The 25,073-nt window shown below is 35.5% G+C and overlaps 1 pseudogene across 1 annotated transcript in view; it reads left to right on the top strand.

Annotated features, from left to right (window-relative positions):
* Positions 1-25,073, top strand: part of LOC118152095 (glucose-6-phosphate 1-dehydrogenase pseudogene) — a 152,599-nt pseudogene that overhangs the window by 107,510 nt on the left and 20,016 nt on the right. The window contains exon 3 of the transcript XR_013525455.1: positions 1,109-1,206. The product of XR_013525455.1 is annotated as a glucose-6-phosphate 1-dehydrogenase pseudogene (transcript). The remainder of the gene's footprint in view (positions 1-1,108; positions 1,207-25,073) is intronic.

The raw sequence follows: 25,073 nt of genomic DNA, 5'->3' as shown, positions 1-25,073 counted from the left end.
TGTATAAATTGAAAACATAATAAATTTTGTTTGCTTAACAGTATATCCACAACTCCATTAACCTCAAAACCCTGCTTTATAGAATCTTATCATCACATTTTATTTTTTCTAATGTTCAAAAATAAATAGGCTGGGTACAGTGGCTCATGCCTATAATCCTAGCACTTTGAGAGGCTGAGGTGGTCAGATGACTTGAGGTCAGGATTGGAGACTAGCCTCCCCAACAGGGTTAAAATCTGTCTCTACCAAAAATACAAAAATTAGCTGGCTGTGGTGTCACGCACCTATAGCCTCAGCTACTAAAAAGACTGAGGCAGGAGAATCCCTTGAACCCAGGAGGCAGAGGTTGTGGTGAGCTGAGATCACACCACTGCACTCCAGCCTGGGCAACAGAGCGAGACTCCATCTCACAATAAATAAATAAATAATAAAAATTAATTACTTAATAAATAATGTTTGGGGAAAGTTTTCCTATAATTTTAGAAAAATTACACATATACTATTACTTTAATCAGCAAACAGACCCCACTGTTTTTATAAAGATTGCATACTTTTAAAATTTGTATTTTGAAACTTTCACAAAATATGAACTAAATGGACAGTTCTGATATTCAGTGGCTCTCTTTTCGATGGGTTGGCTAACCCTTTGCTCTAAAACATCTGTATCTATTTTCAGTCTTTTTTATTGTCTCTCCTTTTCTTTATGTCTCAACTATTATTTCAATTTTTTGTCTCTATTTATTTTCATGTTTTTACTTTTCTTTTGGATAACTTGAGTGTATCATTTTAATCGAATACTCATTGCTTATTGCCAGTGAATGATATAGCTTTGTGTTACCTCTCTTCAAAAATAGTGGGTTTTAGGATACATTTTGTCTTCGTCTGTGATAAAAATTGTACCATACAAAAGCTGTATCTCAATTGTGAACCTCAAATCATTTGTTATCAGCTCATGCTGAGTTTTTATATTGTGGCAACTCCATATATCTTCACAAATGTGAGATTATTTTCCTTGTTCCTTTTTATGGCCATGTGAATTTTCTTAAATTTAGAGCTATAATAAAGAAGCTGGTTGAAGCCCTTAATGTCTTTTTATCTTCACCTCTAGGATCAAGATGAGCTATATTAAAGATTGATATAGTCTTTATGAAAATGTGCCTCATTAGTTGGCTGCAAGAAAGTTATTCAGCCTACAAAAGGAAAAAGGTATGTTCTAGCTTTAATATGTGTTTAAATAAGAAAAATTTTCCCATAGCTAATTCTTAAACATATATCACTAAAAGCCCTTCACTCTTGAGATGCAATTATGCTGAAGTGCTCTAAGTGGTGAGCTATATGATAATGGCATTTGAAGGAAATTTTTGTCTAGCATGTAGAAGAGTAAATCAAAGCCAGTTGAGAAGGGACTATGTTTAAGGAAATATTTCCTTATTTTGAGAAATAAACACTGCCAAGTACTCCCTATTTTTATGACAACCTAAGATATTAATGCTTGTGAAAGCACTTTACAAATTTTTGAACCTATGCAAATTGTTCCCTTTTTATCTAAAACATAGTGTAGAAATGGTTTGCATAGACTTGGAGGTCCTATTATCAAATTAATAGCTGCCAGGAAGAGCAGTTAAATGAGAGTGGTTGGGGGAAATTAACTTTTCTTAAAGAATATCTGAGAACAAACAGGAGTAGATACAACTATGAATGAGTCTGGTAGTGGCTAATCATATATAAATTTCATTCTAAGAGGCACTGCTACCCTTTGTCCTTGATAGAACTTTTGTGTCATGCTGCTTCTAAGTATAATTAAAGCAATTAATGTGCCATATTCTTAATAAATCACTATCTTTCTATAGTATGCTTACAAGCTAGTGGGATATGTCTTATGCCACAGGTTTTTGAAATGCGTTTTATGCGTATAGAAAATCTAATTAGATACAACTTCTCCTACTGGACTGTTGGGAGCCCAATACGTAGGCATAGGGCTTAGAAATAATGATTTACTTTTCAAAGAAAAGTCAAAAGTGGTGACATTTTATATCCCTGCATTTTTTATTCACACCTTTCACTTTGAGTGATATTTTATCTATATTAGAACTTCTTGAAGAAACAAATGCATCCTATTCCATATTTAAGAATCATTTCTGATTCTGAGAGATTATTTTTAGTTATTGCTGTTTTGGGGTATTAATCCACAGTAGTTAAAGCAAGTTGTACAAAGAAATGACACCATGCTGATACACCAACAACAGCTATGTTCAATGGGCAGACAATTTTGAGGCTTAAGAGACAGGAAAGTAAATGAAAGGCACAGAAAGCTGGCACACAGGGTTGCACAATAGAATGCATGTGTATCTCAGGGTTGCCCAATAGAATGCATGTGTATCTCAGTGTTGCTGGATATAATATATCCCAGAAGTAGCCTAAAATCTGGAACTTTATGTGAAATACAGTTTTTTTTTTTTTTAAGAAAGAGTGTCTGGCCCAAGCAAAGCACGTCTGCAATTCATATGTGCTTTGTCAGATCTAATTTTTTTCAGACCAAATGTATTCTATCAGAACTTTTTTAGATTGCATGTAATGAAAAAAGTTAGTAGTTATTAATTAACATTCTTTTTTTCATGTAAAGAGAATCTTCATTTAGGTAGTTGATGATATCAAGTTCCATATAATTTGTTTTCTTCCATCTGTTTTACTCTGACATTTCTAGACAGGGGCTCCCACCTTATGGGCCAAAATAAGTACTGTGAAAGAAAATCGAAACTGTGGACCCAAACTCACTATGCCAAAGGGAGAGTTAAGCTTGGGAACAGAGTCATGCAATATTACTTTCCTTTTGTTTCCAAACAGAGCTGTCATTTAACAACGCTTGTGTTGTTAGCTTCATGTGTGTCATACCCTCATTCATAAGCCAGGTTCCCACAATCATAGAAGGCCACATATGTCCCTCAATGGCCTCCTTCACAGATTGCTCACAGTGAAATTCACTGTGAGCCCCTAAATCTTTCAGGATACATATCCTACCTATAAACTAGCCTGAAACTGAGTTCTGTTGAATCTCACCCTGATGATGTCAATTACTAGCTTATCTTCACAGCTACAGGACAAGGACAAGACCAGAAATCATCCTTGCACCTACATTGAGAGGAATGCATGATTGACTTTCCTCTACTCCCTCTTTTCACATCTTTATCTTATGTAAAATGTAGATGTACTGAGTACAGACAAATGCATAATTGACTTTTTCCTCTGTTCCCTCTTTTCACAAATAAAATGTGTATTTAAGGAGCCCTAATCAGAGCCTCACAATAATGTAACCATTTGCCTCACTGCCTACCTTTCCTTCTTTTTTGGCCTCCTGCTTACTCTTTCCCCTTTAAATATGGAAGTTCCCCAACTCTTCGAAAAAAGCACAGGTCACAGAGGCTCCTGTGCCTTGTGTTTTCCAGGGTGCGTCTTCAATCTTTGACTAAACAAACCTTTTACCTTCAAGGCATCTGGCTTGGTCACTTTTTCGTTAACAATCCTAATGCTTCATCCATTGCATTCTTGTTCCAGACTATCCTCTTAGGTTTCAATCAGCCTAGTTGTGCTAACTCTTCACATTGACTCAGATGTTGTATTGGTCCATTTTCATGCTGCTAATAAAGAATACCCAAGACTTGGATAATTAATAATGAAAAAGAGGTTTAATTGGCTCACAGTTCTACATGGCTGGGGAGGCCTCACAATAATGGCAGAAGGTGAAAGAGGATCAGAGGCATGTCTTACATGGTCGCAGGCAAGAGTGTGTGAGCAGGGGAACTGCCCTTTTATAAAACTACCAGGTCTCATGAGACTCATTCACTATTGTGAGAAAAGTACAGGGGAAACTTGCCCCCATGATTCAATTCTCTCCCACCAGCTCCCTCCCATGGCAAGTGAGGATTATAACAATTTAAGAAGAGATTTGGTCGAGACCATCTTGGTCAACATGGTGAAACCCTGTCTCTACTAAAAATACAAAAAATTAGCTGGGCATAGTGGCACGTGCCTGTAATCCCAGCTACTCAGGAGGCTGAGGCAGGAGAATTGCCTGAACCCAGGAGACGGGGGTTGCGGTGAGCCAAGATCGTGCCATTGGCACTCCAACCTGGGTAACAAGAGCAAAACTCTGTCTCAAAAAAAAAAAAGGAAATTTGGATGGGAACACAGAGCCAACCATATCAGTTGCCAATGAAATACATTTTGAATTTATGGTTTATTAAAAGGCTTTTACATACCAGCAATTATGCACACACATTCAGTAATAAGAGAGGAGGTAACAAACCATAGCAAGTAGCATGGGAGACCAGCACACTGAGTGATGAGTGGGGCAGTTCTGGATTTCCCAAGACATGCTGACAGGGCTCAGGGAGGAGGTTGACTGCTCTTTTGAAGAAAAGTTTTCTGTGGCATCTGTGGAGAGAGGGCCTCAGAATTTTCATGAGCAGAGCTTCTGCAGGCATCTTGGCCATGATCAGTGTCCTTGATGTGTTATGGCCCTCTGTAGGAATGTCCAGGGTCATTATCGAAGCTACCTTTTAGCGATGCCCATCACATAGTAAGTGTTAGAAGACATTAGCTATTATTTAACAATATTGACACAAAATAGTGAAAGAGAAGCTCTTTCAAGACAGCAGGAAAAAACATCTGATAGGAGTCTAACTAAGAATGGCCTTAATCCACAGATTTGGCGAGTGATAGTCTTAAGTAGGCCATCCATAATTTATGATGCACCAACTTTCCTAAGAATTTAGGGTTGCATAAAAGAGCAAATATGTTTAATACCTTAAAGGAACTTAAAGTGGAACAAATTCAAGGTAAGAAGAAAATAATACTGAAAAACTTTATGTGGATAGAGTTTATAAATTTCCCTGTTCTATAAATTATGGCACCAAGGCAGAGTGTGCTTAATCTTCCCAAGGTCACCTGGCTAGGAAATGTTGAAGTAAGGGTACCAAGTCAGACAGTCTGAATTTCTAAAAGCATAATGTTAGCTACAAAAGCAACTCAAAGGGAAGAATATCATTCAGTAGACATGGGAGTCCGATTAGAGATCAGGCACCTTTATCTATCATTGACTTTCACAAGGATACGCAGAAGAAAGAACAGGTATGTTAAGTATCAGAACTATCTGCAGGCCTACTGGTGCTAGGGTGACAGAAATACAGAATGTTGCTCTTTTTTATGGCTTTGGTTTTTAACCTTAATTTGTTTTTTTTACCTTACTTTGAAGGCTGTCTTAGTTTTATTTTTCTGAGGGAAGAAAGCAGTAGCAAAATTACTAGGAATGCTTAAAACTTTTAGACTTCCTGGTCAATTATTTTTGTAAAAAAGTATTTAAACAGAATCCCCCCCACTCTTTTTTTTTTGTCTGAGACTGAGTCTTGCTTAGTTGCCCAGGCTGGAGTACGATGGCATGATCTCAGCTCACTGCAACATCTGCCTCCTGCCTCTCAGGTTCAAGTGATTCTTCTGCCTCAGCCTCCTGAGTAGCTGGGATTACAGGCATTCACCACCACAGCTGGTTAATGTTTGTATTTTTAATAGAGATAGGGTTTCACCATGTTGGTCAGGCTGGTCTCTAACTCCTGACCTTGTGATCCACCCACCTCAGCCTCCCAACATGCTGGGATTACAGATGTGGGCCACTAGGCCTGACTGAGAATCCAGTTCTTTTTTTTTTTTCTTTTTGAGACAGAGTCTCACTCCATCACCAGGCGCCGGGCAGGAGTGCAGTGGCGCAACCTCGGCTCACTGCAACCTCCTCCTCCCGGGTTCAAGCAATTCTCCTGCCTCAGCCTCCCGAGTAGCTGGGACTACAGGCAGGAGCCGCCACGCCCAGCTAATTTTTTTGTATTTTTAGTAGAGATGTGGTTTCACCATGTTGGCCAGGATGATCTGGATCGCATGACCTTGTGATCCGCCCGCCTCAGCCTCCCAGAGTGTTGGGATTACAGGCGTGAGCCACCGCACCTGGCGGAGAATCCAATTCTTATATGTCAAATGAAAAGACAATTCAAGCTTAAATGATCATAATCTGGGAATGACCCTTACATGGTTGTGAATATTATTCAAGTACTGCTGCTCAGAGACATCATGTTCTGACATGAATAGCATATTTATTTGTCTTACACATTAACAACTTCATTCATAACATTTAGAAGGTTATTTCTTCTTTTGTTTTCTCTTGTGGCGAACCCTAAAGCTCTGTGCATATCTACTAAAGATGCAGACAAGATTGAAACTAATTTAGCTTTATCTCCATAGGGATTTGAAAGAGAGACTCCATCAGTCAAAACATTACATTCTTTCCACTTTGTTCAAGCCACGATGCTTTTAATAAACTTATCCTCCAGCTATTTTCCATGTTCTTACTGTACCCACTGTTACTGATTATATATAATGGCATGCTGATGCCTATATTTAACCCTCCCACAGTTCATTGTTAAAATTAGTCATTACGGAACAGATAACATCTTATCTTTATATGTTTAAAGCTTGCTGAACAAAGACAGCAGGCTCGTCTTAAATGTTATGTGACAAGAAAAGCATGGTTTAAAGCCATAAAATTCCATTATGTTTAATCTAAGAAGAAAAACTAAGGATGCCTGAGCAAGGTGTAACATGCCGTTTTGTAAAATTGTCAAAATCCTTGTCATTTTTTTTTCTTAGAATTACAAAAGAATTGTTGTGGCTTAGTTCTTTTAACAGAAGCTTTGATTGCAAGCTTTGGTTTGCAAACAATTGTTCTTTAAATAGGGAAGGAAGAAACAGCATTGGGAAATTATGAAAGAAGAGTATGAAATAGAAAAGGAAAACTGATACTAATTTGTAAAAGTATTCCACCATTTTGTTTTCCTTTTAGTGAGTAGCAAAGCTGTGATGGAAATATCATGATAGAAGAGAGCACATAATTTTAAGTAAATAAATGTATTCCCTCCACATAAAGAAAAATAGGTGTGGTCATTACTTGGATCTATAAATGTGGTAAGGCTATAGCACCTATTTATTCGTTCAAACACTAATCTAGGTCTTGGGTTATGTATTTTGTAAATATGGTTCACTTCCACAATCAGTTGACTTAAAGAAAGGAGATTGTCTGGATAATATGTGTGGGTCTCATCCAATTAGTTAAACGCCTGGAGAACAAAACTTAGGTTCCCTGAGAAAGAAGAATTTCTACAATATCAGCTGACTTAGAGTGTTCAGACTGCTGTAGTAAGCTACAGATTTTGGACTTGCCCCCTTTCATGAGATAAACAAAATCTCTCTCTCTCTCTCTCTGTGTGTGTGTGTGTGTGTATACGTATACATATATATATGCATATATGACATATACACACACATCCATACATAGCCATGTATATAAATACATGTGTATTATATGTATATATATAGAGAGAGAGAAAGAAAAAGAGAGAGAGGAAGAGAGAGAGAGAGAGCAAGAAAGAGAGAGAGACACATTCTTATGCCAGCCGACACAAGGTATTTTGTGTATATATAATTATACACATATGTGTATATATAATTATACTGATATAATAGTTTAGCTTGCTATGTAAATCGTATACAAAAATATGTGTGTGTGTGTATATATACACATATGCATTTTTGTATACGATTTACTTAGCAAGCTAAACTATTATGTCAGGGATCTCCAGAGAAAACAAACCAGTAGAAAAAAATGTGTATATATATATATATATATATGGTATATATAAAACATATATATGTTTTTTCTACTAGTGTAGACATATATGTATATATGTATATGTGTGTATATATATATCTGTATGTGTATGTATTTATATGTCTATAAACATATATATACACACATGTATGGCTGTGTGTGTATGTTATGTATGTATATGTGTAAATATATGTGTATATATATTTTTATTATATATATATTTCTTTTAAATATATATGTATATGTACGTGTATTAGATTATAAAATGACTACTTCATCCACTCTACCTTGCAGTGAAAAGTGCCTGGCTTATAATAGGAACCCAATAGTGATTACTTTTCTTTCCTTCCTTATATAATTTCATATATCATAGGGTTCATAATCTCAGTTTTGCATGTGAATAGATTTTACACCATTATAAGATATAGGCAATATGTACTACTAAAACAAATCCATTTTTAAAATGAATACATTACATTCTAAAATTTTAAAATTATTTTATGATGTTGATAGGTCCTACAATTTACTTAAATAAAAATGTTATAAAACCTAAATATGACAATTAACATTTCTTTTTTTTTTTTTTGAGACAGAGTTTCACTCTTGTTACCTAGGCTGGAGTGCAGTGGCACGATCTCAGCTCACTGCAATCTCCACCTCACCACAACCTCCGCCTCCTGGGTTCAGGCAATTCTCCTGCCTCAGCCTCCTGAGTAGCTGGGATTACAGGCACGCGCCACCATGCCCAGCTCATTTTTTGTATTTTTAGTAGAGACGGGGTTTCACCATGTTGACAAGGATAGTCTCGATCTCTTGACCTAGTGATCCACCCGCCTTGGCCTCCCAAAGTGCTGGGATTACAGGCGTGAGCCACTGTGCCTGGCCGACAATTAACATTTCAACCTCATTTTGGTATAGCCACCGCGCCTGGCTGACAGTTAACATTTCAACCTAATTTTGGTAAAATTGAAGAAAAGAGAATGACTAGATGTATTCACTATTTGGGATTGGGGAGGCAAGAGGGCTTTGACTGACTATTCAGCATAATGCTGTTGCTACATCCATTTCTCTCCAAATAAATAAGTTAAAATGTTTCTATTAAATAAATATGTGGCTGGGTATAGTGGCTATCATTGGTAATTCCAGCACTTTGGGAGGCCATGGCAGGCAGATCACCTAAGGTCGGGAGTTTGAGACTAGCCTGAACATCATGAAGAAACCCTGTCTCTACTTAAAAATATAAAATTAGTCAGGCATGGTGGCACATGCCTGTAATCCCAGCTACTTGGGAGGCTGAGGCAGGAGAACAGTGGAGGTGGAGGTTGCAGTGAGCTGAGATCACATCATTGCACTCCAGCCTGGGCAACAAGAGCAAAACTCCATCTCAAAAAGAAAAGAAAAGAAATATATCTCATTTTACTTGTCTCACTAACTTCACTCTTAGTCTAGTGCAGTAGTCAAGAGGGCAGAATTCAGAAGTTCGTGTTTGAGAAAATCTTGTAGGACTTTGTGCAAATTGACTTGAATGTAGCATTACTCCCACCCCCAGCATGTCTCCATATTAGGATCCTCATGTGAAAAATGAGGATAATAACATCTTTCCTCGTTAAGTTGATGAGTATATTTAATAGCTTAATACGTGAAGATTCTAATAGTGTCTAGCACATAATATCTTTCAAAATATATTGGCATATTTTTGCTAAAATGATATAATGGAACATAATTATATGAAGCTTACTCTTATAAAACATAAATATTTAAATAAGACTTACAAAGAAAAAGACAGTTTAATTTTTTTCCTATCCCATGTATACACTTAGTTGTTTTATGGTTTCACATCATGGGTCAAGAATCTGTTATTTTCAGCATTCCTAATAATTTATGGAAAGATGTAAATATATTTAATTCCAAAAGTTGGTAAAGATAAGATCCTGAAAGTCTGGATCTACAAATGGCAAAGGGAACATAACACTGGCAGTTTCTCTACTGAAAAGCTCCTCAGTGTTTCCTACAGCCTTTGCTTTGCCACTTTTTCTCTTGTCAAAGTAGTAACATCTAAGTTTCCTCCAGTAGGTAGTTGGGTTTTGTTTTTATCCTACTTGTGTCAGGAAGAAAAATGGTCCCTCCTTCAGATAACCACATCAATTTCATAAAACCTAGGAATGTATCTTATAAGGTGAAAGGTTAGGTTAATGGTCTGAGGAGAGAACTACTTTGGGAGACAAAGGTGGGTGGATCACTTCAGTCCAGAAGTATGAGATCAGCCTGGGAAATATGGTGGAACCCCATCTCTACAAAAAATACAAAAATTAGCTAGACATGATGGCTGTCACCTGTAGACCCAACTACTCAAGAGGTTGAGGTAGGAGGATCACTTCAGCCTGTGAGGTTGCAATGAGCTGAGATTGTGCCACTGCACTCCAGCCTGGGTGACAGAGTGAGACCCTGTATCAAAAATAAATAGGCCGGGCGCAGTGGCTCACACCTATAATCCCAGCACTTTGGGAGGCTGAGTAGGGAAGATCACTTGAGATGAAGAGTTTGAGACCAGCCTGACCAACATGGTGAAACCCTGTCTCTACTAAAATTACAGAAATTTGCCAGCTGTGGTGGCAGGTTCCCATAATCCCAGCTACTCAGAAGGTTGAGGCAGGAGAATTGCTGGAACCCAGGAGGTGGAGGTTACAGTGAGCCAAGATCACGCCACTGTATTCCACCCAGGGGGACGGAGCAAGACAGCGTCTCAAAAAAGATAATTAAAACAATAATAAACTAAACAGAAAGAGCCATATCCTGGATTATCCTAGATTATTGAGGTAGATCCTAAGTGACATCACAAGTGTGCCTGTAAGAGAAGGGCGAAGGTGATTTCATGCAGACACACACACAGAAGACAACATGAAGCTGGTCTCAGAGATTGGAGTGATGAGGCTACAAGCCCGAGAATGCCAGGGCAACAACTAGAATCTAAAAGAAGCAAAACAAATAAATATAAACCAACCAACCAACAAACAAAAACAGATTCTTCCCTGAATCCCCCAGAGGGGACCTGGTATGCTGGATTTCATGGCCTCCAGAACTGTAAGACAATGCATTTCTGTTGTTTTAAATGACCAAATTTGTGATAATTTGTTAGAGCACCCTTAGGAAATTAGTACAATACCTTATGACTTTAGCAGTTAGGAATGTTACAAGAAAGTAAAACAGCCTATTCTGTTAGCCTCTTGATATGGTTTGGCTGTGTATCCCCATCCAAATCTTATGTCAAATTATAATCCCCAGTGTTGGAAAAGGGATCTGGTGGGAGGTGATTAGATCATGGGGGCCGACTTCCACCTTGCTGTTCATTTGTGAGTTTTCACAAGATCTGGTTGTTTGAAAGTGTGCATGCAGTGGCTGAGTGCAGTGGTGCATGCCTGTAATTCCAGCACTTTGGGAGGCTGAAGTGGGTGGATTGCTTGAGCCAAGGAATTCCCAGCCACCCTGGACAACATGGCAAAACCTCATCTCTACAAATACAAAAATCTTGCCTGGTTCAGTGGCATGCATCTGTGATCCAAGCTGGTCTGGAAGCCGAGGTGAAAGGATTGAGCACTGGAGCACAAAAGTTTGAGGCTTAAGTAGGCTGATTGCACCACTATACTCCAGCCTTGTTGACAGAGTGAGATCAGTCTAAATAAATAAATAAATAAATACAAGTGTAGAGCTCTTCCCCTTTCTCCCTCTTTCTGTCCTGCTGGCCGTGTGAAGATGTGTCCACTTCCTACTCACCTTCCATTATGATTGTAAGTTTCCTGAGGCCGTTCCAGAAGCAGAAGCCCATATAACCTGCAGAACTAGGGGCCAAAGAAACTCTTTAATTTATCAACTACCCACTATCAAGTATGTCTCTTTTTTTTTTGTTTCTGAGATGAAGTTTCGCTCTTGTTACCCAGGCTGGAGTGCAATGGCGCGATCTCAGCTCACTGCAACCTCCTGGGTTCAGGCAATTCTCCTGCCTCAGCCTCCTGTCAAGTATGTCTTTATAGAATTGTGAAGTGTGAGAATGAAATAACAAAGCTCTATAATTGAGATAAATATCTTGATCAAGCATGGGTATCAAGATTATAATCTAAATTAAAGTATTCCATCTGTCTTCAAACATCATGGTAGATAGTGAAATATTCTGAACACTATGATGCTTTATTCATAACTTAATAATTCAGAGGTGCTGGGCACTTTGCACTTCTCCCATAAAAAGATGAAGTAAACATGTGAAGGTACAGTGCTCTTGGTACAGAAGGCTGCTTCTACAGAATTCTTTCAACACATAAATAGTGGTCAAGATAAAGCATACACACCCAGGCTAAAGACATTTATCTGCCAATGAATTAAAATAAATGAGTCTGAGTATTGCTGTCAGCATAAAGCAGCACCAACCCCAGGCCTTTACCACCACAGGGTTAAGAGAGGGCCTGTGCACTGAGGCAAGACTTTACTAAATCTTTTGCCTCCATCATCAAATGAGAAGGAGGAGTCGCTGAACAATCTTCCCAGCCCTCAACACATAAACCTTGCCACTAGGTTTGAAGTCACTAGGATTCATGTGTCTTTTATCCCAGATCATAACAAGCCCTGACACCTCCTGTATTGCAATTTCCATAATGCTCTGTGAAGCCCCTGTTCTCTTTCCTTTTCCCACCCCTCCCCAGCTCTTGAAATGCTACCTCAGTAAACATGTCATGTGTTTATTATGTTCTTTATTTCATATTCTTCACCCTAGAATATACACTCTACAAAACAATAATCTTCAATCACTTTGTTTAGTAATGTATTCTCCAAGTCCCTAGAACTATGCCTGTCTCTGAGTCAAGGCACAATAAATATTTGTAAGATGAATAAATGAGTGGATGGGTGACTCAGCTCTCTGGCCACTTTCATTTTTCTTCTCATGAGAAAATAATACTAAATTTTAAATATAATGACATGTACTTATATTTAGAAGTTCCCCCTCTAAGTAACTGTGAGACCTAAAAAGAATAATAGCATCAATTTCTTTGTTTTCAAAGCACTATAATAATTAGCTTATTATAGATTTTAATTCAAATTACTTAAAATGCTAAAATAAATTATATTAACATAGGGTATGTTTTATCTTTATTGGGGATTGGAGAACAATAGCAAAGAGAAAGGAAAAAATATTTAATAAATAATAGTCATGCCATTTAAGAAAAGAAACAACTACCAAGTTTCAGTATATCTCTTTTAGTACTTCAGTATTATGTGAGAAATAGAGATCTTGTTCTTATTTTTTAGATCATAATTTTAGTTTTCTGTCTGGCACACACACACACAAACACACACAGACACTTCTAAAAACTTAATTCCATTAGGATTTGTCCATTCTTTGCTGTTCAGCTATCTGTGTGCAGAACGGATTGTAGTTGTTAAGAGATTCCCAAGAGCAGGAAGCAGCATTATTTTAAAGTCAACTCTTTATGGCCCTCTGTAAAGGACCAGCCCAGTGTTCCTTCTTGACAGTTCTATTGGAATACAACAGTTTGGCTCTTCATAGCAAGAGGTCACCTTCTGCATGAACAACACCAAATAAATTCCTAGATGAAGGGTTTTCATTTGAAAATGTCAGTATTTTGTTGTCTTCTCTTTCCAAGATTGAGATTTTATCTCTACATCTGTGTGGTTCTTCCCAGCCGCTTGAAATTCTAATGAATCATGATAAAAACAGAAAGATAGAACAACTTGGCCAGTTGACGTTCAGCAAATAACTTTCTGAGCAAGTAACAGTGTTCACCACCCCCACTGGTAGAGGAGCAATAGTGCAGAGTGCCTGGGTTATTTTACAATTCCTCCTCCACATTTCTGATGCTGCTATCTCTGTTAATTCTCCTGCTGTATTTGCTAATCATTTCGTTAGAATTTTTCAAAGACATCATTATTCTTCTTCATGGATGACAGATGGTTTTTCAGGGACATTTTATTGGTACAATAGGAAAGAAACAAATGTCTTCAGATGAAAAAGACAAACTCATGGATCTTGTAATGTCCCCCCTCTATTTTTTTTTGTTGATGGGCAAAAAGAAAGAAAGTATGTCTCTGTCAAACTCTTTTAAACTGCCCTCTCAAAGTGAATAGGTGCTGACACTTAGAACAAGCAGTACTCAAAATCCTCCCTGATTCAGTGACTTACTGGGTGACTTCGGTGGACTCACAGTAGGCTTTGCGGCATTACCTACAGGACACCATCAGTTTATGTTGTTTGTACTGAGGATCTTCAATTCTGATCTGATAATTCTTTTAGCAGAATACAATATATTTTATTTTCAGCCCTTGCCTGAAGTTTCATCTCTAAGGAGTTCCCAAGAGTTCTAAAAGAAAAGAGATGATCATACACTTCATGCCTCACTGCTATTTCTACTCTTCTTTTTATCCCCAGGTCCCTAAATTCCTGTTGAAAACCTACTAAACCTTTACTTATATCTTGTTTTTTTAATGCATCTTTAAAAAATAGGTTTTTATTTCTAATAAATATATTTAATGTGTAACTTTCTGGAAAAATGAAATTTTTACTGAAGTGAAAATATATCTTTGTATGACATATTAGGCGCTAATTTAGCAATATTTCTCATTGCATCCTTCATGTATACTTCAAATTACAGCTGTATTTTTCTCCAGCAACATGATGTGCTGAGCTTCAGGTGTGAAAATTAATTAGTTAATGTAATAGATATTTATTGAGTGTCTACTATTTTCTAGCCTCTGTTCTGGCTTCTTAGTATATGTGCTTCAAAAGAAAGAGTAATTATACCTACTCTAGTAGAATTTGCCTGTTAGAGAGAAGAGACAGAAAATTAAATATACATGTCATTTTGAAGTGCTATTGAAAGTACTATAAAAATAAAATCAATAAGAAGAAAGATAAAAGGATACAGGCATTGGTAGGTATCAGACTATGGGAGTGAGAGAATGTAATTTCATACATGTTGTCAAGATGGACCTCAATGACATGGAATTTGATTGAAGGGGCAGGAGATTAAGTCTCTGGATGTTTGTATCTACATTTTAATTTTAACTTATTTGTGTTTTTATATTTAAAGAGGGTTCATTACATATAGTTTCATATTGTTCTCTTATCCAATCTGATAATTCCTGCCTTATAATTGGGATATTTAGAAAATATTGTTTAATAGAACTTTATATATTGATGGAAATGTTCTATTCTGCACTGTGTTACTACATGATAGCCACTGGCCACAGGTCACTATTGAAAACTTGAAATGTGGCTAATGTGGCTGAGGACTTAAACGTTTAGTTATTTAAAAATTTCAATTACTTTAAATTGAAATAGCCACATAAGACTAGTTGCTACCATGTTGGACAAAACAGGAGGCCTTTTGGGTTCTATGCAATTGTGAATGTGTTTTCATTTTAATCTACCATTCCACTGTTGGTTTTCTATTTGCCTCTACTGTACTTTGTTACATTTTTATGTAAAATTTTAAAAAGCACACTATTATATATACTTTTTGTGAGAATCTCTCTGTCACCCAGGTTGTACTGCAGTGGCACCATCATGGCTCACTGCAATTTCCACCTTCCAGGTTCAAGCAATTCTTGTGCCTCAGCCTCCCAACTAAGCTGAGATTACAGGTGTGCACCACCACACCTAGCTAATTTTTGTATTTTTAGTAGAGACAGGTTTTGCCATGTTGGCCAGGCTGGTTTTGAACTCCTGGCCTCAAGTAATCCACCTGCTTTGACCTCCCAGCCTCAAGTAATCCACCTGCTTTGACCTCCCATAGTGCTGGAATTATGGGCGTGAACCAACATGTCCACCCCATTATACATTTGTAATTCCACTAGTGCTATAAAAATCACAAAATCTAGGAAAATAATCTGCCTAACACAATTCTACAGTACTCTTTTTCTTATTTTTTATTCCTGAATACTCTTTAATCTCATTTTCAGTTGATGTTTACTTTTAATATCATGATCTGTAGAAGGAAAGTAACTTAGTATTTCCTTTAGCATGGTTGATTGAAACTTGTTTTTTATTATAAATAGTTGGGATAGGTGAAATGTGTGACTTACTGATATTTTTACAGTTTTTAGGAATGGAGCAGGATACGAAACTCTGATCATTGTAATGAGATTCCATCAATAAAGGGAAAGAAGATAAATATGTGCACAGACACACACACACACACACACACACACACACACACACACACATATGGTGTTATAATGGCATATACTCCATTATTATTGATCATTGACCTGACAGAATAGAGTGGGGGTTTTTTGTTTTTAGAGACCAGACCTTGTTCTGTTGCCCAGGCTGGGGTGCAGTAGTGGCATCATCTTGTCTTACTGCAGCCTTAATCTCCTGGGCTGAATCCTCTTGCCTCAGCTTCCCGAGTAGCTCGGACTACAGGCTCGTGCCACCATGCCTGACTAATTAAAAATCATGTAGATATGGAGTCTTGCTCTATTGTCCAGGCTGAGAAAGGAGCTAGCTTTTTTAAATCACCAACCTTTGACAAGGTTCCAAATTCTTGCAGTTTTATGGTTAGCAGTATTCTCCACAGAGTAGTGCTGGTTTCATACATTTTAAACATTGTTTCCCTTTATTACTGACATATTTCCACTTGCAACAACAGTGCAAAAGAACCCATTTATGTTACCTTCCAACCTGTAGCCCCTTGCTTACACAATCCAATGCTAAGTTGGTGCAATGTGTGGTATTAATAGTAATATCTTGGTTCTCAAAAATGCAGTAGGTTCCCATATGGGATGAGAAGATACTGTTAATGAAGTTAGAGTGAAAAGATACTGCAGTTTTACTCAATATTGTATAATTATTGTATTTTTATTACAGATTTTTATAAAACCATATGATCACTTTAAGACATTAACAGGGTCCCTCTCCTAGGACTGAAAGCACACATACAAGTGAGGGGCTCAGAATTTTAAAATGCATTAACTTTTAATGGGTCAGAGTTTTTTCTTAGGATTGACTTAGTTTGAATTTTTAGAACCATGGCCAGAAAGGAGTATTCTTGTGCAAGATATTTTTTAAGTGCTTTTTTTGGGTACAAGTAGTAAAAAAAGTAGGACAGAGAAAATACACATAGCTAAGCAAAAATGTGGTCTTACTTGCCTGGATCCACCCATGGGAAGCTCTAGTGCATGAAGTACACCCAGAATTTGTCCATTTTTCTATCATTTATTCATTCAGTGACAGTCATCTGACCTAGTGACAGCCAATTGTTGGCTGCAAGCTTTGAGAAAGGTGGATAACTGAAGGGTGAGGCAGATTCTCTTTCTGGTTCTCCCTTTTCATTCATCCCTTTGTAAAAATAAGTTGCTGTGAGCAACCAACAATTAAGGAGTGGAGAGTTATTTGTTCACTTCTTTTGAGCACAGTATTATGAGTATATAATTTGGAATATTTCTGATTTCTGCAATAGAGAGTTGTCCATTCTCTATTTATTTATTTAAAATTTGTATTTGCATTACTGTTAGCTCATAAATATTTATTTGTATGACTTGGTGTATAATTGAATATTATTTATTTTCATGCTCAAATCATTACAATTTTGGACACCGGGGGCTCTGTCAGTTAGTATCTATGTCCTGTTGATATGACTTTATCCATTTTATTTTTAGTAAGTCTTATATTTTGTCACTATAAAATGCTCATCTTGTACAGCCTTGCCCCATCCTAGATTAAGCCATTTCTCCCAGGATCCCTGGTTCCAAAGCTATAGCTATAGCTTTGAAATGGGAGAAGCTTTGAATGATCTGTGTGGTAAAGGGTTAGACCTGGAAGCAATTAAACTCATTCTGAGCTTAATATAGACACAGATCAATACATATAGAAATATTTATACATGCATGTATATAGAAGGGTTACACACATATATATTCTAGCTCTGTCAGCTGAGAGGGCCTAGCATCAATTAAGCATACCTATTGCCCAATTATTGTAATATACCATAGTGATATTATATATAATACATAATCATTATATATTATACCATAATATATACAATATAATAAATGGTGTAATTAGGAAGTATATACATATATACACACATAATTAATTCCCAATAATATGATGTTGGCTTCTCCATTGTCTTAAAGGACCTCTTCCCTGTCATAAAAATGCCTTCAGTTTTCAGAGATACGCTATCCTCAACTATCAGTTTAAAATTTTTTTTCCTGAACATTACACACACTCAGAGACTCCAGAGATAAATGATGGAGATTTCTACCTATCAACATCTATCACCATTATGTTTGGACTGCTATTACAGCTAGGATCAAGTGTGCCAATGGTTTATATTCCATGGCATTTAGCATATCTTGACTCAATTCTATTTTTCAAGTGCAGGCAGATACTGTATCAAAAGAGTAGGATAATTTTTTGACAATAAAATAAAATTTTTTTAAAACAATTTTTCTGGTAAAAAAAAAAAACTATTCTCCAGCTCCTCAATTGCACTATGTTTACCTTTGTTTCTAATTGTGTCTGGTACACTAGTATGAAACAGCATACATTTATTAATCATTTAATAAATATATATGTGTGCCCTTACTGTCAGCATGAAAGTATTTTCATACACTATCCCCTTCCTATCAGCATGAAAATATAGCATGAAACCAGGGCTATATTTTTTCTACCAAAAAGATAACAGAATAATAATTTTTGCTTTAGATATAGAAGATATACCCAAATAAAGATCTAAACAAAATATTTATTGAGAATTTCATTGTAAATTATAGTGATATATTCAAACTCATTTGAATATCCCTCCAGCTCTTGCCATGGGAGCATTTGGGAATTGTCTCCTTAGCAGTTCCTCATCCTTTAGTAAGAAAACACTCTGTAGACATTCTTTTTTTTTTTAGATGGAGTTTCAGTCTTGTTGCCCAGGCTGAAGTTCAATGGTGCAACCTTGGCTCACCGCAACCGCTGCCTCACGGGTTCAAGTGATTCTCCTGCCTTAGCCTTCCAAGTAGCTGGGATTACAGGCATGCACCACCACACCTGGCTAATTTTGTGTTTTTAGGAGAGACAGGTTTTCTCCATGTTGGTCAGGCTGGTCTTGAACTCCCAACCTCAGGTGATCCACCCATCTCAACCTCCCAAAGTGTTGAGATTACAGGCCTGAGCCACCATGACCGGCTGTAGACATTCTTTCTACCCATTCCCTTGACTCCTCTATGTATCTAACTTCTTTAAATTTTTCCCTCAATTCAGAGCCACACCTCAGATTCTGATGTTTAATTTTGCAGTACTTTGCTGTGTGTGTATATTCTGTAGCCTTAGGCGGAATTGTGAAGGTAGGAAAAACAAAACGAAGCAAAACGAAACAAACATTTATCAGTTTTAGCTTGTGGTAAACTATCTAAAATTCAAGTAGGTCTTTCATATGGTCAAAGTTAGCCTCTGCTAACAAAGCTAATACGTACAGTTCTCCTACTATTAGCAGGGTTTCACATTTCATTGGCCAGTAGAAAGTTATGGAATATTGTTTTCCCAATAATAAAAAAATACCCGAGATTACACAGGAGCCAATTACATTACAATGTAGTTATCAAATCTCAATGAAACAAATTTGTGATATAGCAATATATATGCTTGTTTATTAACGTACATACATATGACTAAGATCAACTGACACTGCTATATATATAAATAAATACTGTAATTTGAAAGTTATAGAAATAGAAGAGTGTAAACAATAGTTAGATAAATCTGTAAGAACTGCAATGTAATATAAACATATAATTTATATGGCTGACAAATTTGCCAATACAATTAAAACTATTGTGGTTTGTTTCCTAATACATAATGAATGAAATGCTAGATTCCAGTTTGAAGTCAGTGAAAAGAAGATATTTAAATTTTTTTTCATCCAGTATATTGATACTCTTAATTTTATCTAGGTATTCCATCAGAGTTCATGGATTCTAGTTTAAAAATCCGTGTCTTTAATTATTTATGTAGTACTCTTCAACTGTGTTTCATATCAAGATCTGTTTTGTCAACCAACCAAGATTTGGTCAATGTCAGAACTCACAACAAATAGAGAAAAAATAACTTTGTCTGGCTCAAAGTGGACTTGAATACACTTATTTTCTCTAGTCTTTCTGTCGCTGCTCTTATTTTATGGTTTGACTGTATCATAAGTATCCTAACATCTCATTACTTTGATTTATAGCCCTCTCTAACCCATTTTCCATTCTGAAGCCAGAATGATTTTCTTTTTTTTTTTATTGTTAACTTTAGATTTTATTCATCTGCATATATTAAATTTTATACCTGTTGATTAGCAACTTCGAATGATTTTCAAAGATACTAATTTGATCATGTGAATTAGGTAGTATCCTTTCTTTACCTTACTCCCCAACTCCTCAATTGCATTGTGTTTACCTTTGTTTACAGTCATGGCTGGTACACAAGGATGGAACAGCATACATTTACTAATCTCCTAATAAATATATATTTATGTCCTTACTATCACCATGAACCATTACTAGGAAATTGTGTGTGTGTGTGTGTGTGTGTGTAGAAGAAACTGGAGTGCAATGAATGCCATCATCCTGATCCTGCATCATTTTCTGCCTTTCTGCAAATTGTTTCCTTTTCCTTTATGCTTGGGTTTTGGGGAATGCATTAATTTTGCATTGCTCTGAACATTGTCAGGTCATAGTACTAGCATTTTTAATATTACTGCTGGAAGGCGTAAAAGTGTGTCCTGGCAATGACAAAATACATTGAGAAGCAATTTACATCCTAAGTAATTGTGGCTGAATGAAAATGGAAATTGAAAAAAGGTATATCAGGTTTTTCTCTTTAATTGGATAAATTTCCAGTGATTTATTTGGTGCTATCTTTTTTTGAAAAAAGAATGTTTTCCTTGCCAAGCAAATTTGACGGTGTAAAAGATCCAATTTATTGAAATAAGTTCTTGTAATAGCTGCATAGAGAGTATTGGTCTCCACCCATTTTCAGCACTTTTCTATGACCAGTTCTCTCTTGTGGCCAATCACTTCTCGATGTTCACATAAACACTATTTGGTACATAGAGTGCGTCTAAATGTTGTATATTAAACTAACGCTGATTAATAGAAGTACTGGACACATCAACTGCATATCCTATCTTAAGCTATCTCAAAACTTTTTCTAACTTAAAATAATTTAATGTCAGAGTTAATTATCACATAGAAGCAGCTTCCTGCACTAGGCTAGCAGTTAAAAATAGTGCCTTATTTATTTATTTTTGCAAAGAGATTCAAGGAATTGCTAATACTAATATTTGGGTAATTTTTTACTTTAATATCTAGGGTAAGTAATCGTCTATTTTAAACAACTATTACAAGATCTATCAATAGTGCATATTTTCATTAAAATATTTTTTACTGAATTTGTTTATGGTACCATTTTTAAATGTTGCTGATAACTAATTAGGATTGTATGAAACTTACTGTGACATAACTGTTCAGAATATCAAGTTTAAGCAAAGAGTTTTGGGAGAAACACTGAATATTAAAACAAAGAAGAATATAGAGAGTACATTTGCATACATGTTAAGAATGAATTATGAAGAAATAAGTATGTTTTGACTTTTCATTCTAAGCAGATGAGACGGACCATATTGTGTTGTGCTAGCTTTCCATTCCCCCTCCTTACTGCTGAGGATGCATTTGTGGAACATGTTTGAGGAGCTGTATAGTGGACTGGCCAATTTAAGAAAGCATATTGCAAGCCATATAGCAAGCAAAATGGACCACTTTGTGAATACAGGCCTAGGCAGAGTGGTTGGTTTATATACAAGTATTGAGTTTAAATGTTTCAGACTATGGCCCCCTGGAAGTGTTGTTTGTCAGTGGATTGTTTGCAACATGAATCTAACTGGGTACTTTTATTTAAAAAAAAAATTAAGAAAACTTTGGGCTAGAAATGAAAAGTAAATTATACACATACACTGTGCTTATACATGAAGAATTTCATTTAATCTAATAATATTAGAAATTATCTAATGTTACCTAATACTACCTAATGTAATATTATCTAATACTACCTAGTGTAGATGACAGGGTGATGGATGCAGCAAACCACATGGCACGTGTATACCTATGTCACAAACCTGCACGTTCTGTACAAGTATTCCAAAACTTAAAGTATATTAAAAAATCTAATAATATTGTTCATAGAGCCTATGCTGACAAGTATTAAGTTGATGAAAAGTAATGGCAAAAACCGCAATTACTTTTTCATCAACCTAATACTAAATAAATAAATCTAGAATATAGCTACTTTCCTAATTAAGAAGTAACACTTTTTTAAAAAAGAGCTTATTTCCTAATTAACTTTAATATTCATTCTGTACTTTTATTTTTTTGAAATATATATTCTATATAAAAATTTTACATATTTCTGTGTACAGTGCATAACAAAATAAATACATTATTTTAAAAATCATGTGCATAGAAAATACTAATATTAAAGATGTAACAAGAAAATACTACTATAAATGTATGAAAAAGGAAAACTTATGAATAATGCATTTCTCTTAATGCAGAGTTTGCAGAAACACATATTAACTCCAATTTACAAATGGCTATTACCTATTGCTTCTGAATCATTATTTGTAATATTTTTGTATTTTTCCTGTTTTAAAAAAATAATTTTTACAGGGCCCTTGTCTTTTTTTAAAAAGGCTATTCCGTCTTTGGGAAGTTCTTTTGCCAAAATCTCCCATGGAAAACAATGTTAGGAAGAATTTGTGGAGAAGATACAGAATGTACAGATCTCTGTAATACACCAATGATTTTGCTATATCCTTCTTCTCTGTGGAATGCAGATTAAGTAGGAAAGAATCAATTCTTCTCATGACTTTTGATGTAAACATTCCCATGTAATTGCATCTAATTGGACATTTCAGTCAAATTACAATTTCAATTTCCTGTATCATCTTCAACATCTATGATATGATATGCAGAAGTAAAAAATTATCAGATTTAGTGCTATTTTATTGTTAGAAATAGTTTTCAGAAGTACATCAGTCAAATGAGTGTTTCTGCTTGAAGATTTTTGTGTCTCCACTCGAAAGGCTTAAAAAGGTTGTTATTTCCACTTAAGTAGAAAAATGTGAAAAGATAACGATGTTATAATTAGCTATTAAATGTAACTGCTATAATTACATAAAATTACGTGATTCTAAAATAGAAAGTGAGGAAATTATCCATAAAAAGTCAATTTTATGTAACAAAATATAAAAGTAGACTTCTACATTTACTTAAATTTTATAGCATAGTGTGGGTATCACCTAAGAAAAATTATTTTTTAGAGCCCCACAATTTTTTAAAAGTCTTACAGATATTTGATATATTAAAACAAATGAACAAAGAAAATTGTTTTAAGGTGTAAAAGATCCTGTATTTTATAAAAACAAATATTTTTTAAATATTTATTAAGTATAAAGGCACCAAATAGTCTTGTTTATATTGATACATTTCTTCAACAACTATTTAGCATTTAACAAGAATTTATTTATTTTTATATTAATTTATTTTTTGAGGCAGGATCTCCCTCTGCTGACCAGGTTGGAGTGCAGTGGCATGATCATGGATCACTGCAGCTTCGACCTTCTGGGCTCAAGTTATCCTCTGATTTCAGCCTGCTGAGTAGCTGGGACTACAGGCACATGCTGCCACTATGCCTGGATAACTTTGTTTTCTTTTACTTATTTCTTTCTTCTTCTTCTCCTTCTCCTTCTCCTTCCTCTTCTTCAGTAGAGATGGAGTCTAGATGGCCAGAGCAAGTGGTCGTCCCACCTGAGCCTCACAAAGTGCTGTGATTACAAGTGTGAGCCACTTAGAACTTAAAGGCTAGAAAGAGCCTAGCCTTTAAGAAACATTTATAAAACACCTCATTATCTTCTAGTAATGTATCAAGGAGATATAATATTAAAAAGAACAGATATGTTTCCTGAACTCATGGAAATAAAGGTATGAGCAAAATAAATAATATAAATGCAAATAGTATAATGCTATAATGGATTTTTTTAAGAATTATCTCTTTGAATATGACAGAGGTCTCTTTGAATATGACCTCTCTGAAAAATTGAGACACAAGTTGAAAAATGGGGATTACCAAACATCCAGCCATGAAATATGTGAAGAGAAGAACACAGTCATACAAAGGGTCAGTTTGGAATTGTTAAATTTGAAAACTGCATTAGAAGTCCAAAGCACAAGCTTGAACTGTCAGGTGCGACCTTTGAGCATGTTGATTGTATTCAAAATGTGAAAATGTATTAGAATAATTATGGCAAGAATAATTAGAGAAATTGTGGCATATGTACACATACTTACATACATATGCACATACATATTTGTGTGTAATATACACACATGTACATACACACATGTGTGTATATACATATGAGCATAATATACACATGTGTACATACACACATAGGTGTGTATATAAGGTGCATAACACATGTGTACATACATGCATATGTTGTGTGCATTTGTGTGTAATATACACGCATGTACACAAGTATGTGTTGTGCATGTATGTAATGTACACGCATGTACACATGTATGTGTACTGTGTATATGCATGTGTTGTGTGTATATATAATATACACATGTATATATACACACACATGTATATACCTGTGTGTATTATTTAGACACACAACACATATATATGTTGTGTGTGTATATATATACATGTGTATATATATATAGTATGTATATGTAATACACTATATATTGTGTATATATATATGTTGTGTGTGTAATATAATACACAATATTATATATAATATATAGTGTGTATATATAATGCACGTATATATACACACAATATCTATGTTATATGTGTGTATATATGTATATGTACATATGTGTAATAAACACATATGTGCATACATACATGTGAATATATGTGTAAACATTATGCATGTACCTACATGTATGTACATATGTTTGTACATTTTATTTTTATATATGTGTATGTATTACACACATATATGAAAATAAAACAACTTTGCCCAAAAAGACATGAGAGAAAAGAAACCAAAATGCAGACACTTGCATAAATAAAATTAGGAAGTAGAGAGAGAATGCAGGGGAAATATCGTAATTGAATAATAGAGAACATAATTCAATATGGAGTGTTCTAAGGGCTCAAAAGATGTATTTTAGTTTGTTTACTTTTTCAGCAATACAGGTTCACAACACTTTTCTGAAATCCGTGGGCCAGATATAATTCAAAAACTTGAATTGGTCAGGTGTCAAGTTGGTAATATGCTTTATTAACTGTTTACCATGAAACACCTTT

Source organism: Callithrix jacchus, chromosome 1, assembly GCF_049354715.1.
Source record: "Callithrix jacchus isolate 240 chromosome 1, calJac240_pri, whole genome shotgun sequence".
Classification (NCBI taxonomy): domain Eukaryota; kingdom Metazoa; phylum Chordata; class Mammalia; order Primates; family Cebidae; genus Callithrix; species Callithrix jacchus.
This window is presented reverse-complemented; position numbering and strand designations above follow the sequence as displayed.